This window comes from Theropithecus gelada, chromosome 6 (genome assembly GCF_003255815.1).
Source record: "Theropithecus gelada isolate Dixy chromosome 6, Tgel_1.0, whole genome shotgun sequence".
Lineage (NCBI taxonomy): Eukaryota > Metazoa > Chordata > Mammalia > Primates > Cercopithecidae > Theropithecus > Theropithecus gelada.
The window spans coordinates 50740324-50756679 of record NC_037673.1 but is presented as its reverse complement, the minus strand read 5'-3'; the positions used below and the strand labels follow the sequence as shown (position 1 = coordinate 50756679).

Below are 16356 nucleotides of genomic sequence, written 5' to 3'. Positions count from 1 at the left end.
AGTTTTTTGAACAAGGAGTCCCACATTTCCATTTTGCACTTGTCTCTGCAAATTGTGTAGCCAGCCCTGTCCTCAATACACATATGAGCTCTGAAACAAGTTAACTGGGTTTGAATTTCAGCATTGAAATTACTTGCTGACCTTGGGCAAATTGTTAACCTTGTCAAGGCTCAGTTTCCTCATCTGTAAAATGAGAATATTAACAATTTTTTTTAAAACAGAGTCTCACTCTGTCACCCAAGCTGAAGTGCAGTGGCATGATCTTGGCTCACTGCAACCTCCACCTCCCAGGCTCAAATGATCCTCCCACCTCAGCCTCCTGAGTAGCTGGGATTACAGGTGTGCACCACCATGCCTGGCTAATATTTTTTTTTTTTTTTTTTGTATTTTAGTACAGACAGGGTTTCACCATGTTACCCAGAGTGGTTTTGAACTCCTGAGCTCAGGCAATTCACCCGCCTTGACCACCCAAAGTGCTGCGATTACGGGCATGAGTCATCGCGCCCAGCTGGAATGTTAACAATTCATACCACATAACCATAAGGTCTTTATATGGGTTAAATGAAATACTCTAAGAAAAAAAAAAAGAATAAAAAAGAAAGAAGAAAGAAAGAAAGAGACAGAGAGAGGGAGGAAGGGAGGGAGGAAGGAGAGAGAGAGAGAGAAAGAAAGAAGAGGCAGAGAGAGAAAAGAAAGAAAGAAAAAGAAAGAAAGAAAGAAAAAGAAAGAAAGAAAGAAAGAAAGAAAGAAAGAAAGAAAGAAAGAAAGAAAGAAAGAAAGAAAGAAAAGAAAGAACACTTAGCACCTTGTCTGCCCAGTAGTAGATACTTAATAAATACTCGCTCTTACAATGGCTATAGTATGGTAGCTCTTACACACTAAATTGCTAGTTACTGCAGTTGCTCATCCTGGTGTCCCAGCATATGATGTTGCTGATACAGCATTGCTGTATACTCTACTTTGCCTGCTGACCTCCCCTTAGCTGACTTCCCCTTTCTGTGATGCATGCAAACTGAGAGGGAAGATATGCCAGTCATTCTCTAGTGCAGAGCACTCTTGTTGGACTGATCACTTAGAAGTCTCTGCCATCTTATAGATGCAGGTTCCAGATAGAGCACCCATCCTTAGTCCCATCGACTATGACCAGGATAGCAGGGTCACATGGTACAAAGCATAAGAAACTCCTCGAGGGAGGCCACAGGGGCATGGCAATCCCTTTGATGCTTCCCAGCAAGGGGCAATGTAATGAGCAGATACCTTGCTCTGGTAACCCAGGACGAAGTCTGGCTGCCCTCTAAGATGGTTTTTGAAACTTTTGGGAATTAAAAAAATAGGTCCTTTTAATGATTTTGTTGTCTATTGGGGATCAGGAAGATGCATAAGTACACTTCCTTAAATACAACACAATCTTGAAATCATAACACTACCTTTTAAATGCACAGAAAAAAAAAACTACACATTGATATTGACATTATACTCTTGACATTGAAATAGCATTACTCCAGCAGACGTCCTGCAAGGCTTCCAAGGGCGTGGTTTCTAGACAACTGGCAAAAAAAAAAAAAAAAAAAAAAAGCCTGAAATACTCTTAGTGTAGATTCCTGGGCCATGCTCCTAGATCTACTGAATCAGAGTCTCTGTGAATGGGAGGCCTTAGGAGTCTGTATTTTAACAGGCTCCCCAGGCAATTCTGACCATCACTATTTTTAATTGTTTGTGGGCAGCAGAAGGCAGAAAAGGGTGAACAATTATGAAGGAGAATTCAGAATAGGGAAATTTGTTTTTTCTAGGTGCTAATAAACTCAACCCGAGACAGGTGTGTTCTTCCTGAAGTTGCGGTTGAGCATTGCCTGGGAGTTGGAGTGTGTAGGTCTTCTGTAGTCTTGGGGCTCTGTGTGCCCTACTGCTGTGTTGCCCTTTGGAAAAACCCTTCTGCAACTGGAATGAGGATTTGGATCTGAGGAAGAGGAACAGGGTCATACTGAGGACTCTGAAGAAAAACAGTTTATGACTCAATGGAGAAGATTATAGTATGCTCTAAGCCAACAGACATGAAACTATGTTATACCTACCCTTGTGTTTTAGGAAGATGTTCCAGTGGGCACAAGACAGGAGAGTTTTATGGAAACCAATTTCTAGATCTTCAACTCACGTAGGTATTTGTTCCTACAATTGGTTTGCCAGAGATTGGGTCGGCATTTTTCCCCTTTACCTTTCCTTCTTCTTCACAACCCATCTTCTCCCACTTTGGAAAAGAAAGACCTTTTATCATCCCTTGGAATTGATCAGGCCACCAGTGACCTGAGAGCTGAAAGACTGGCAGTGTTATGGAAGGAAAAGCAACTGGCAGAGTGACTCTCCTGAGAAGAAATTAATGCTTTAACCAAATGCCACTATGCACTACAACAACCTTCCATCCTTATCTTGTCTCAAAGACTCCTGATAACTTGCATTTTCACGGTTACTCTGGCCAAATCATCCAAGTTAGCTGAGTGTCAGATAAAAGCAAAGAACAAGTGATTCTCAAATTTTGAAATGCATTCAGATTAGAATGCATTCATGACCCCACCACCTCCTTGCAGTAGACAGGGGCTTGTCATCCTAAGCAGGAAGAGGGGACTTCCTCTCCCACTTCCATACAGTATCTACAGTATGGGGCTGGAAAAGTCATTAAAAGCATTAAAGGTATTAGGGGTGTTTACTCCACATTCCTATCTATCTACTGGCCAATTAACATGATTTGCAGCTGAGAAAATAATACGCTTCTCCATCAGAGATAAATAGGTTCCCCAAACTGTTAAACAAAGGGGAGGGGGCAATGATGTTTATAAAAGTTATTGCAAACAAATGAACTTCAAAAGGAGCTGTGGTGACAGATTCTGTTTCACAGGGTCCTCTCAATTCTTCTCAGCCTCTCAAGACCCTTCCTCAGACTCAGCTGGGTGTTTTCACCACTGGCCTGCTGCTTCGAGATGTAGTGCAATGTGTGGAATTAATCTAGTCTACAGCCTAGCCCTGCTCTGTCCAATACAGTAACTATTAAACACTGGAAAGGTGGCTAGCCCCGACAGAGGTGTGTGTGCATATAAAACACACATCAGATTGCAAAGACTTAGCACAAAAAATGTGAAATATCTCAGTTTTAATTTTTATATTGGTAACATGATAAAATGGAGCTATGTTGGATATGTTGCATTAAATAAAATATATTATTAAAATTTATTTCACCTGTTTCTTTTTACTATTTTGCACTGTGGCTACTAGAAAATTTAAAATGACATGTGCCTCCCAGTGGTGGCTCACATTATATTTCTATTGGACTGTTTATCAGTCTGTACTATGGGTTGAATCTCAGGGACAGGTTGATGGGGATGTGGAAGTCCAGGCCTGATTGGTAAGTGGAGTTGGGGCTGGCAGTGACCCCTCTTGCGGAAAAGAGGTACATTTGTGACAATTGCAGCATGTGGGGCCCAGGCTAACAGATTGTAATCCTGCCTTCCTTCTGGTTCTAATACTTAACCTCAAAGGAACCTTAATATTTAAACCAAATGGCATGTGAGATTTCAGTAAGCTGATGGATTGCTCTCCACTCAGCCATTTGAGAAATCCTACTGAGGTCTCTGCACAGCTGAGTTCCAGTTGCTGCCATATCCCAATGAAAGTCTGGCACAGCACTGATGAGCTGATGAGATTTTTTTCTCACTTGTTTGATATTAAATAGGAAAGTCTTTCGAATTAAAGTTTACAGATAGTGTGAAAATTGGAAGTGTGAGTTTTAGCTGAGCCAACTACAGCAGATCGAAAGACTGCAGTTGCCTGCTGGTGAGAGAACAGTGCTTCTGGCTGCCATTGTTAGCTCCACCACCTCTTTGGGGAAGTGGGAGCTGGTTGCCAGCTTACTGCTTTCCAGAGGTGAATCACTCATACACTGAGTCCACCAGGCTTATGCTATTGTGGGTACAGCTCTGTTCTAAATAGCATTACCTATGACGGCAACAACTTACTGGCCTAAGCCAAGAATGTAGAGCTTTTGGATGATGAGGCTGAGCCCATTTCGAACTTGATGCCAGATATGATGCAAGGCCTCTGCATGGGTCCCTCAAATAATAATGACAACAACAATAACAACAACAGCATATACATATGGAGCACTTACTCTGTGCTTTAAATATGTTAACTCACTTCATCTTCAGCCCTAAAAACAGAAAGAGTTTTTTAAAATATTATTCTGTTTTGTTGTTTTGATTTGTTTTTTAAGTTGCCTAAGGTGACATAGTAAGTGGTAGAGCCAGCTGCAAACCCAGGGTTTCTGACCAAAGCCCACACTCAGAACCACACTGCCATTCTTACAGAGGATAAATATTAAAATCTCAGCAGTGATTGTCAGAAACAGCAAAATGACAAATTAGAACTTCATCAGTCATTCAGGGGGACATTGATTCACATGTGTGTGAATCAGTGGCCCAAAGGTAAATGCTCTTTATTCCGATATGGCTTTTTGGACAAAAAGAACCAGATCAGGTCTCTAGTAAGGATACTAGTGACACAGACCTACCTGAGAATGGCTTCCAGAGTTTATCTTAGTAGAATCTTCCTAAAATCGGAGGTCACATGGCATAGACAAGGCAATCTTTATTTCACTATGAAACTCTTTCTTCAAATAAAATCATGTCCTTAGATTAAACGTAGGTATAGAAAGGGAGCTACTCAGACCTCCATGAGCGCATCTTTTTTTTTTTTTTTTGAGACAGAGTCTCACTTGCTCTGTCACCCAGGCTGGAGTGCAGTGGCGCGATCTCGGCTCACTGCAACCTCCGCCTCCTGGGTTCAAGTGATTCTCCTGTCTCAGCCTCCCGAGCAGCTGTGATTACAGGTGCACACTACCATGCCCGACTAATTTTTTGTATTTTTAGTAGAGATGGGGTTTCACCATGTTGGCCAGGCTGGTCTTGAACTCCTGACCTCAGGTGAACCGCCCACCTCGGCCTCCCAAAGTGCTAGGATTACAGGCATGAGCCACCCCTCCTGGCCGAGCTCATCTATTTCAGCTGTGTTACGTACTGTGGTATGGCCTTAGGGAACCACACACAGCCCACTGGCCATGCCAAATAATGCAAAACTACCAGGGAACTGGATTAGGAGATCTAGAGTTGAATTCTACTTCTGCCACTTAACCACTCACGTGGGCCTCACTTAGCATTTGTTCAGTCATTCCTCCCATTAGGTAGCTAGATTCAACCACAATTCCTTAGAAAAATAAAGTTGATCAAATTGAGCTTTCCTAAAAAGAGTCTTCTCTCAGTCCATGTGTGAGAAAGGATGTGTCTTGTCTTACTGGTTTTTGTTTTGTTTTGTTTTGTTTTACCAGACCTCTCTCTCTTGAATTGGAGTAAACAGCCAATCCGTAAATTGAACTTTCACCTCTGACGAAGTTCTTTGCCTTACCAACTCCCTGTAGAGGGTGAAGTACACCATGGCAAAGGTTCTCCAAATGACTCTTTCCTGAAAAGAAACACAGAGCAGTTGAAAAGAGCACGGGGAAATCAGAGATTGAGCAAGGATCGAAGAGGAACTGAGAGCTAAATGCACCGTGGAGCTGCCCCCACAGTCAGTAGACTTTTTAGAAAGGCAAAGGAATTTCTTTTGCACACCCCTTCCCCAGCCATAAACTTCCTTTTCTTTTCCAAAATTCCCAAGAGGACATATCAGGAAGGGGGCGCTGAGAACTTTTGGGCTCCATGGAGAAAACTTATCTTTGTAAATTAATATAAAGTGCCTATGGATGGATGAACAGAAAGAACAACATTTGAGAAGGCTTTAGAATAAAAGAGAATCCTTCACTTAGCTGAGGAGCTTATAGAAGAACAAGATCAGAGCTACTGCAGGATTATCTTTCTACTTCCATTGTCCTTGTACCGGGCTGTCATATCTGATGCCAAATTGGAACAAGTGGAGTTTACTACATGGTGTCTTTCATGTGGCACCATGATCAAGACTGTCAAATCTACAAAAACAAATATATATATAAAGCCTTAAAACATGGATCCTGATTTGAGGGGTTGTCTGGGAATTTAGACATAGAAAACTGAAACAATGCAGGGTGATGAGAGGAGCTACGATAACTTTTTAGGGTACATGGGCTGTCATTCAGAAAGTGCACATGCTCAGTTCTCCAGAAGGATTTCAGACTATGATAAGGTAGATGGAGAGTTGTGTGGTGTGTTAGGTGCTGGCCAAGAGGGATACCTAAAGCTTCTGTCCTCTTAGAGTGCACACACTTGTTCTTCACAGATCCCTTCTTGGCTTCCCATGAACTGGTCACCCTTTTTATGGATCTCATTAACCCTTCTGGGCCTGTCATGTCTTACTTTTCAAAGAATCACTGTTGGCTATAGTACATAGAGTCTCTTCAATAACTTATCTAACCCTTGAATCTTTAACTTTTAAGTAACTTATTCGGTTTGATGCAAATAGAGGGAGAAACTGTGTTAGCCTGTTGTCAGTACGCTGTGCTGAGGACATTCCCCAACATGTGTTAATTCTGCAGTGCACTTAACTTTTCCAGATGTGGCTGGCTGGGCTGCCAAGTTGGTGACATCACAGATGAATGGCCACAGCCTCACTGTAGGCAGATGAACATGGGTACCTTTGATGTGATGGGGTGACTCTTTTCATCTATTAGCCAGAAGGAAAAGCTATTTTCTTCTGTAGAGTTCTCAGTTCACTCCCACCTCAAGAAGACCGTATAATCCTTAGCATACTCTAGCACTCAGGACTGGAGTCTGGGGCTCTCATCCCTACCCACTGAGTGTGTAGCTAGTAGCTCCTGCCAAGTCAGAATAAAAATAATCCAAGGAGAGCTTTAAGAGAAGCTTCAGAGAAGGCTGTTGTCTTAAAGGGGGATGCTATTTCATATATGAAAATGGTTGCATTTTACCTGTTTAATCAAATGTCATCCTAAGCACACAAAACAAGGAACCCATGTCGTTTACACAGTACATATATTTTATATTCCCTATATCCATATCGTGCATACACAAATTTCAGAGTATAACGACTCTCCTATTCCAGGGAGGAAATCAGTGATGATCAAAATCTAAGGAAGAGAAAGAGTTCTTTAGCCTTCCATCTTCCTGGCAGATAGAGGTAGTAAAAGAAGTTTCGGCCGGGCGCGGTGGCTCAAGCCTGTAATCCCAGCACTTTGGGAGGCTGAGGCGGGTGGATCACGAGGTCAGGGGATCGAGACTATCCTGGCTAACATGGTGAAACCCCGTCTCTACTAAAAATACAAAAAACTAGCCGGGCGTGGTGGCGGGCGCCTGTAGTCTCAGCTACTTGGGAGGCTGAGGTGGGAGAATGGCGTGAACCCAGGAGGCGGAGCTTGCAGTGAGCCGAGATCACGCCACTGCACTCCAGCCTGGGAGCACAGCGAGACTCCATCTCAAAAAAAAAAAAAAAAAAAGAAGTTTCAGGTTTTCTTCTTCAGCAAGATGGGAACCTTCTTCAACAAGAAGGAGAACATATACATTACAGCCTTGGTTTAAAATATGCTCCATTATTTGGTATGTAGGCAAATGATTGAACCTCTAGACACTTTGGTTTCCTCATCTGGAAAACTGGAGTAATACTCACTCTGCAGGAATATGGTGAGAGCAAAGACCACATATATAGAACCACACTATAATACTTGCCACATAATGGGTCCTCCATGTTTGTAGCCATTTGTAACAGTATAATGGAAATCCTTTTTCTGCTTCTAGTTCAGTACAAGATTCATGAGACTGGTCATTAATGAGCCTATAGAAGCTTGGATGTTTAGAACTTACATTTGGCCCGGGCACGGTGGCTCATGCCTGTAATCCCAGCACTTTGGGAGGCCAAGGCGGGTGGATCACCTGAGGTGTGGAGTTCAAGACCAGCCTGACCAACATAGAGAAATCTCGTCACTACTAAAAATACAAAATTAGCCAGGTGTGGTGGTACACGCCTGTAATCCCAGCTACTCAGGAGGCTGAGGCAGGAGAATCACTTGAATCCGGGAGGCGGAGTTTGTGGTGAGTCAAGACAGCGCCACTGCACCCCAGCCTGGGCAACAACAGCAAAACTCCATCTCAAAAAAAAAAAAAAAAAAAAAAAAAAGGAAGCATCAAACATTTGAAGGCTGATGCAAGGCCCACAACACAGAATTTGGTAAGGCTAGTGACTATTTGAGGAGGATTATCTTATCCCAGCCTTTTTCTCAGATTGACAGTAAATTAAAAATTATATTTGCAGGCTGGGAGCAGTGGATCACACCTGTACTCCCAGCACTTTGGGAGGCCGAGGAGGGTGGATCACAAGGTCAGGAGTTCAAGACCAGCCTGGCCAAGATGGTGAAACCCCGACTCTACTAAAAATACAAAAATTAGCCGGGCGCAGTGGCAGGCACCCGTAATTCCAGCTACTCGGGAGGCTGAGGCAGGAGAATCACTTTAACACGGAAGGCGGAGGTTGCAGTGAGCCAAATTTGCACCACTGCACTCCAGCCTGGGTGACAGAGTAGAGTGAGACTCCATCTCAAGAAAAAAAAACAAAAAACAAAAACAAAACACTATGTAAGCATTCGATTTGGGAAGGTTAATTGTTAAAACACACACACACACACACACACACACACACATTGTTATACCTTATTAACAATTCACTCTGGAGTTGGTTCTTTTAAACTGAAAATTAAAATTGCACTGTGATTCTTGCATTTTATTTAGATAAACTCAGGGCCCTTGCAGTTAGGATACATATGTTATCTTTGAAAGCTTGTTTGGGTATAGTGAAGTTCATAAAGACCTAAGGAATCAAAGTGGAAAAACAGTTTCAGAGTAATGTTTAGCAAAATTACTTTTGTACCTGTGTTTCCCTGCAAAAGAGTAATTGGGCTCAGTCAGGCACGGTGGCTCATGCCTGTAATCCCAGCACTTTGGGAGGCTGAGGCAGGCGGATCACTTGAGGTCTGGAGGCGGATCACTTGAGGTCTGGTCTTGACCAGCCTGGCCAACATGGTGAAACCATGTCCCTACTAAAAATACAAAAGTTAGCCGGGCATGGTGGTGAGCACCTGTAATCCCAGCTACTCAGGAGGCTGAGGCAGGAGAATTGTTTGAACCTGGGATGCAGAGGTTGCAGTGAGCCAAGATCATGACACTGTACTCCAGCTTTCGGGACAAAAGCAAGACTCCATCTCAAAACCAAAACAAAACAAAAAGAGTAATTGGGCTTATCAGATAATATAAAGTCTTTGTCCAAAATGTTTTGTGTTTAATGTGGAGTATGGGAGTGTGACTCAGCTCCTTCAATGGGTAACAACAATAAACAATGATACTTCTCTCTTCTCTATTAAATCAGAATTACCAAATAGAGAGTTGAAAGGCAATAGAGAAATCTAGCGCAACATCTTCACTTTATAAATAGGAAAACAAAGACAGTGGTAGATTGTGTTCTTTCTTCATAATTATTCGTTTCTTCTCACCCTCACCATGCTTCCCTACCCCATTGCCCATAAGCTTGGCCAACAGAACATGGGTGGATATGGCATTTGCTTCAGAGCAGAAACTTTAGACGCAATTGTGTGGCTTGGTTGAGTTCTCTTATTTCAGTCCTCCACCAGGAGAAGAGCATATCCTGTGTGCTCACCTTCAGTGTTGATTTTGGTATAAAGAAAAGCTACAACCAGTCCTCATCCTTTATGTAATATGACCAAGAAATAAATGCTTTTCTAACTTTTTGAGACATTAGGGTTGCTTGTTTTATTTATTTATTTTTCAATTTTTATTTATTTATTTTTCCAAGATGGAGTCTCGCTCTGTCGCCCAGGCTGCAGTGCAGTGGCGCAATCTTGGCTGACTGCAAGCTCTGCCTCCCAGGTTCAGGCCATTCTCCTGCCTCAGCCTCCCGAGTAGGTGGGACTACAGGCGTCCGCCACCACGCCGACTAATTTTTTGTATTTTTAATAGAGACAGGATTTCACCATGTTAGCCAGGACGGTCTCGATCTCCTGACCTCGTGATCCGCCCACCTGAGCCTCCCAAAGTGCTGGGATTACAGGCGTGAGTCACTGCGTCCGGCCTGGGTTGCTTGTTTTATAACTTAACTTAGTGAAAACTGACTAATATGATGGCCCAGGAAGTTGAAATGACTCACTCAAAGTTCCATAGGTACTGTTACACCACCTGAGTCAGAACACAAATATCCTGATCAGAAGTTCTCTAATAGACTTCAGCTTAGCAGGCATGTCTCCCAAACCTGGTAGTGCTTGGCACAAAATAAGTACTCAATAATTATGTTGTATGAATGAATCAATGATGAATGAAATAGGAACTAAAGTTCCTATTGAGCTGCTTCTATATGTATGTAGTTTGGTACTTTGTCACATAGCTAGGAAGTGACAGAAACAGAAACACCTACACTCTTTTGAATTCCAAAGCCTGGGTGCTTTCCACTGCTCCACAGTTTCTTTGCTGGAGATAGAAATGACATTTTGGGCCATTTATGGGCAATTGAAATATATACAACAGTGTGACAGCAAGGCCCCTCTAAGGGGGTAAGCTGTAATAGCTTCCCACACCATAAGTGACAGCCACTGGCATGCTAGGATCAGGTCATACTTCTGAGATGCCAGTTCCTTCAGTCCTCAGAGTGTGGGAGTATAGTCTGGGGCCAGTTCCCATGGATGGAGAGCAGCCTCATTACTCTTGTATGCCATGCAATTATTATCATTTTATATATGTGATGGAAAATGACATTAAAAAATTAGGGACACTGGGCCGGGCGCAGTGACTCACACCTGTAATCCCAGCTCTTTGGGAGGCTGAGGCAGGCAGATCACCTGAGGTCAAGCATTCAAGACCAGTCTAGCCAACATTGTGAAACCCTGTCTACTAAAAATACAAAAATTAGCTGGCCGTGGTGGCACATATCTGTAGTCCCAGCTACTTGGGAAGCTGAGGCAAGAGGATCCTTTGAACCTGGGAGGTGGAGGTTGCAGTGAGCCGAGATTGCACCACTGTACTCCAGCCTGGGCAACAGAGAGAGACTCCGTTAAAAAAAAAAAAAAAAAGGAAATTTAGGGACACCCTCAGTGAGAATTAGTAGTTCTGGGTCAATCTAGCCACTTTGTGGATACATTACTTTTAGAAAACCTTTTCAGCCAAATTTTCACTGGATCCTGGCTTTACTGTTTTGTTATACACATTTTCCATTTGTCTTGAATCCTTCACTTACTACATTTTATTGGAGTTTCTGTAAATCACCTTAAATTTCTTGTAGAAAGTCAGAAGCAATTGAGGCAAGTTTCGACGGTAATTACAGATGAGTGTATTGAGTTTATTAAGCTGGGAGCACTGACATATGAACAAAGAAACAGAATGTAGTATATATACATAGCGGAATATCATTTAGCCTTAAAAAAGGTCCATGCTACAAGATGGATGAACCTTGATAACATTATGCTAAGTGAAATAAGCCACAAAAAGAGATATGCTACATAATTCCACTTATATGAGCTATCCAGAACAGTAAAACTCCTAGAAATAGAAAGTAGAATGGTGGTTGCCAGGGGCTGGGAAGAGTGGTGAAATGGGCCGTTTTTGTTTAATGGATAGAGAATTTTTGCAAGCTGAAAATGTTTTAGAGATTGCTTGCACAACAATGTGAATATACTTAACATTACTGAACTGTACACTTAAAAGATTGTTAAGAGGGTAAATTTTATATTATGTGTATTCTACCTCAATTTTTTTTAAAAAAGAACATACAGTAAAATTGAGCTATTTACTTTAAACAGAGGCTTCAGTGAAGCTGTTGCAAGATGTGCTATTGCTGTGATGTTGGAAGCATAAAACATACTACCTGACTGCTACATTGTTTCTTACAGTGAATCACAAAGTCCTGTTGATTCTCCCAGCAAAACATCTTCTGACTAGGGCTGACTGCATCATTCATGGAGTCCAGAGCAAGATGAAAATTCAGAGTCCTTTATTCAAAAAGCAATACTCCTAAAAGTACCAAAATATAAAGTTTTTTCCTTCATTCTATGTAAAAAGCTTGTTTTCAACTTGCCATGGTGTTTTTTATTTGCAATTTACTATCTTTCTAGGTAAAGAAAAATTTAAACTTCCAATTTTGCCATTAATTTTTATAATGTACAAGGCCATTATTAAATACAAATATAAAAGCTACCTTTTATATGAAATTGCCAAAATAACACAGTTTATATTTTGTAGTTCACAAATGCATTTGAGTTTCAGGTTCTTACCAGAACAGTGAAAACACTGTATAAAAGGAACTTACAGGCTTTTCTTTTTTTTTTAATCTTTTAATTGTTATTTTATAGCTCCCGACCACAGCTGCCCCCCACCCTTCCCTTCGATGACAACGTTTGCAGGCTTCAGGGGGACCAGGGAACAAAGCTGGGGCCTGGCAGCCCCACTACGCTGCCAGCCGAGGAGTACAAGTCACAATTACAAATTATGACAACAATTAGCTCCTGTACTTGGGGAATCGGCAAATTGAAGAGGCCCCAGCTCCTCATTGTACAGGGGGCTATCTGGCAGTGACCTTGCTCTGGAGATGATGCTATTCCTTCAGCCTGAGGATTCTTTCAACTGATGTTGATAAACCCAGTGGCATCAACTGGCTCCTAATCACCCTGCACGTTCATGCTGACCGGCTCCTCGTTGTACAGAGACAGTGGGGACTCCTGGCCAAGAATGTACACCTGGACCTCGAGGACGGACACCTGCACTTTCCCTTCCACTTGCTCCTGGGACTTGGCGATGCAGTGGCGGACAAATTCACACTCAGGGCTGTGCCAGAAACCGGTATACACCAGCTCAGCAAATTTCAAGCCCAGGCCTTGTTTGATTTTGCGCACTTCCCGGTCCATGGTGAAGGCCTTGGTGTCTAAATGAGCATGGTAAAGATGGTGCCTGCTGGGGTCTGTTGGATACTTCGGGACTTCATTTCAATGAAGCAGTTCTCCACGATGTCAATATGGCCCACATCCTGCTTGCCTGCGACTTCATTCAGGTACATAAAGAGCTCCAAGGAGGTCTGGTGGATGGTGCCATCCTTGACGTTGGTCACCTTCATGGGGACCCCTTTTTTGAACTCGATCTCGAGAATGTCGGGAGTACTGGGGGCTTTGGCCGGGTCCTGGGTCTTTGTGTAGAGACCTGGAGGTGCTTGGTTCTTGGGGTTCTCTGGGATTCCAGCCTGGTAGCTGATGTGCATGAGGTTCTCATCCATGCTCCACGGGCTCTGGGGAGTGACTGGGATGGGAATCCCATGTTGCTTTGCATATTCCATCAGGTTATTGTAGCCCTTGAGCTGGCTGTAGAATTCAGGCGTCTTCCAGGGAGCAATGACCTTTATCTGGGGGACCAGCGAGTAGCAGATGAGCTCAAACCAGACCTGATTGTTCCCCTTTCCCGTGGTGCTGTGGGACACATACTTGGCCCCCTTCCACTGGGTGATTTCCATTTGTTTGCAGGTGATGCAGGGCCTGGTGAGACAGGTGCCCAGAAGGTAACGGTCCTCATACAGTGCGCTGGACTGGATGGCCAGCCAGATGAACTCCTCCACAAACTCCCTGCTGACATCCTCAATGAACACCTTTTTAGCCCCAAACTTGAGTGCGTTCTTCCTGGCTTCCTCGAAGTCTTCCTTCTGGCCTATGTTGGCCAGGTAGGCAATGATGTCATAGCCTTGTTCCTTCAGCCACAGGAGGATGCAAGAGGTGTCCAGGCTGCCACCAGAACCACGGAGCCTTTGCTGGACATAGCGTCTGAGATTGGAGGCATGAGTTCCTGGCGTCTGGAATCTGTCTTCACCATACAGTGAGCTACTCGGGTTTGGGCAGCAGTGGCAGGTGACAGAGCAGGCAGAACTCACCTGTTTTTATATGCACCGCTTCTAACACTTTCTACCTTTGGCTCACTGATGAGTCAAGAAGGACTTCAGAAGGCTTTGAAAGAAGGATACTCAAGAGTAAAGAAGAAAACAAAACTATGGGTTGCCCTACCCTCTCTCTTTTCTCGTTTGTCATCATTTTCAGCATACATGGTTGACTGATACAGGAAAGTAACAAAGGTGAGAAAGGATGTGATAGAGTTCCTTGTTAGTTCATGTTTCTTCGAATATCCTTGCCTTCTTTCTGTGTTCTGACCAAGACTGAACAGAGAGCGTGGCTTCTCAGGTTTATCAGAGCGTCTGCTTACTCAGTCACGGAAGTAACACGGTTGCCTTGTACTCAATTTGTATCACACTGAACTCCAATGCATTATGGGTCCACTGGGATTCTGTGCTTATGGGGCATCTTGAATGTTCTGTGCACACGGGGAGGCAAGGGATGGCAAGGAATGACAGAACAAGATTGTGCCTGTCTGCTCATGCACATGGTCCATTGTCTCATTGAACTTCACTTACAAAATGCAAATTTATTAAGAATTTCAGCACAATGATAGCGGGGAATTAAATGAAGTGCAGGAGGCTTTGGAGTTCACAAGCTCATGAAGTCGGCCCTGTTTCTGACTCCGAGATGGCTTTCCATTCCCACAGCCATCATTCTAATTCCAACTTTCCTTATCTTACAACTCAGGGATCAATAGATTTCTAAACTGGTTTCCTGACTTTCACTTCCTTCTCTTCTATGTATCCTATAAATCAGGGGTCCCTAATTTACAACTTGTCTGGGACCCTGGGCCAGTACCAGTCCATGACCTGTTAGGAACCAGGCCACACAGCAGGGGGTGAGCAACAGGTGAGGGAGCATTATGGCCTAAGACCTTCCTCATGTCAGATCAGCCATGGCATTAGATTCTTGTAGGAGCATGAACCCTATTATGAACTGTGCATACGAGGGATCTAAGTTGCATGCTCCTTATGAGAACCTAATTCCTTTGACACCATCCTCCACAATCTGTGGAAAAATTGTCTCCTACAAAACCAGTCCCTGGGATCAAAAATATTGGGCATTGCTGCTTTAAATTGTTGCCAGTTTGATTTTCCTAAAGCAATACTTGCACACATGACTTCGCTGCTTCAGTCCTTCAGTGGCATCCCACTGTCTATCAGGCTCAAACTCTTCATCACAAAATTCAGGGCCTTCCACATTCTGACTTTAAGTCAGTTTTTTTTTTTTAATCTTTCTTTCCCTCTGCACACTTGATCTCTATCCAGATGCATCCAATCAAGCAGAACAAAGGTATTCCCCAGTAGATTATGTCAGAGTTCGGAACACACTACCCCAAACTATGGCACCTGGAAACGGAGAAAATGGCAGACACAGAAAGGTTGCTCTCTGACTTTCCCCCATCTTTCTATGTGAGAACTGGCCATAAAGGAATTCTCCGGCCTACCTTCCCTGAATTAGGTCCTAAGACCCTCATGTGACAACTGTCCTATCCTATACCCAGAGGAAAGGAATGCTACCCAGACAGGCCATCAAGAATCTGAACAAGCAGGCCTTGCTGAGTTCCCTTTAGTTTATTACCATCAGATCACACCCCCTTTCCCCTTTTTGTCCAGTCACATTTCTACATGTCTCCTTCTTCATCAAATGTAAGCATAAAAAGACAGTTTTTCCTGGGTCTTTGGATCTTTATTTCTGAAGCCTCCCATGTCACATACGTCTTGGTTGAATAAATGTGTTATGATTTTCTCTTGTTATTCTGTATTTTATTAATTGGGATGCTAGCCACACCCCTTGTCATGGGTGACGAAAAAGTATTACCTTTTCTCCCCTACAATTGCTAACACCAGTTGTGATGGTTAATATTAAGGGTCTACTTGATTGAATTAAAAGACGCAAAGTATTGCTGCTGGGTATGTCTGGGAGGATGTTGCCAGAGGAGATTAACATTTGAGTCAGTGGACAGGGAGAGGCAGACACACTCTCAATGTGGGTGGGCACCATCCAAGCAGCCACTATCATGGCTAGAAAAAGCAGGCAGAAGAAGGTGGAATGAGTCAACTTGCTGAGTCTTCTGGCCTTCACCTTTCTCTCCTGGCCAGATGCTTCCTGCTCTTGAACATCGGACTTTAGCTTCTTTGGCTTTCAGACTCTTTGACTTATACCAGTGGTTTGCCAGGGCTTTGAGGGCTTTCCACCACAGACTGAAGCTGCACTGTCAGCTTCCCAACTTTTGAGGTTTTGGCACCTGGACTGAGCTACTACTGGCTTCCCTGTTTCTCAGCTTGCAGGTGGCCTATCGTGAGACTTCACCCTGTGATCGCATGAGTCAATTCTCCTTAATAAACTCTCTTTCATATATACATAAATCCTATTAGTTCTGTCCATCTAGAGAACCATAATGCACCAAC

At 43.3% G+C, this 16356-nt stretch overlaps 1 pseudogene across 1 annotated transcript; it reads right to left on the bottom strand.

Moving 5' to 3' along the window:
* Positions 1–12345: 12345 nt before the first annotated feature.
* On the bottom strand, positions 12346–13814 carry LOC112626683 (annotated as a pseudogene). Its single transcript, XR_003119942.1, has one exon. The product of XR_003119942.1 is annotated as an argininosuccinate synthase pseudogene (transcript).
* Positions 13815–16356: the final 2542 nt, after the last annotated feature.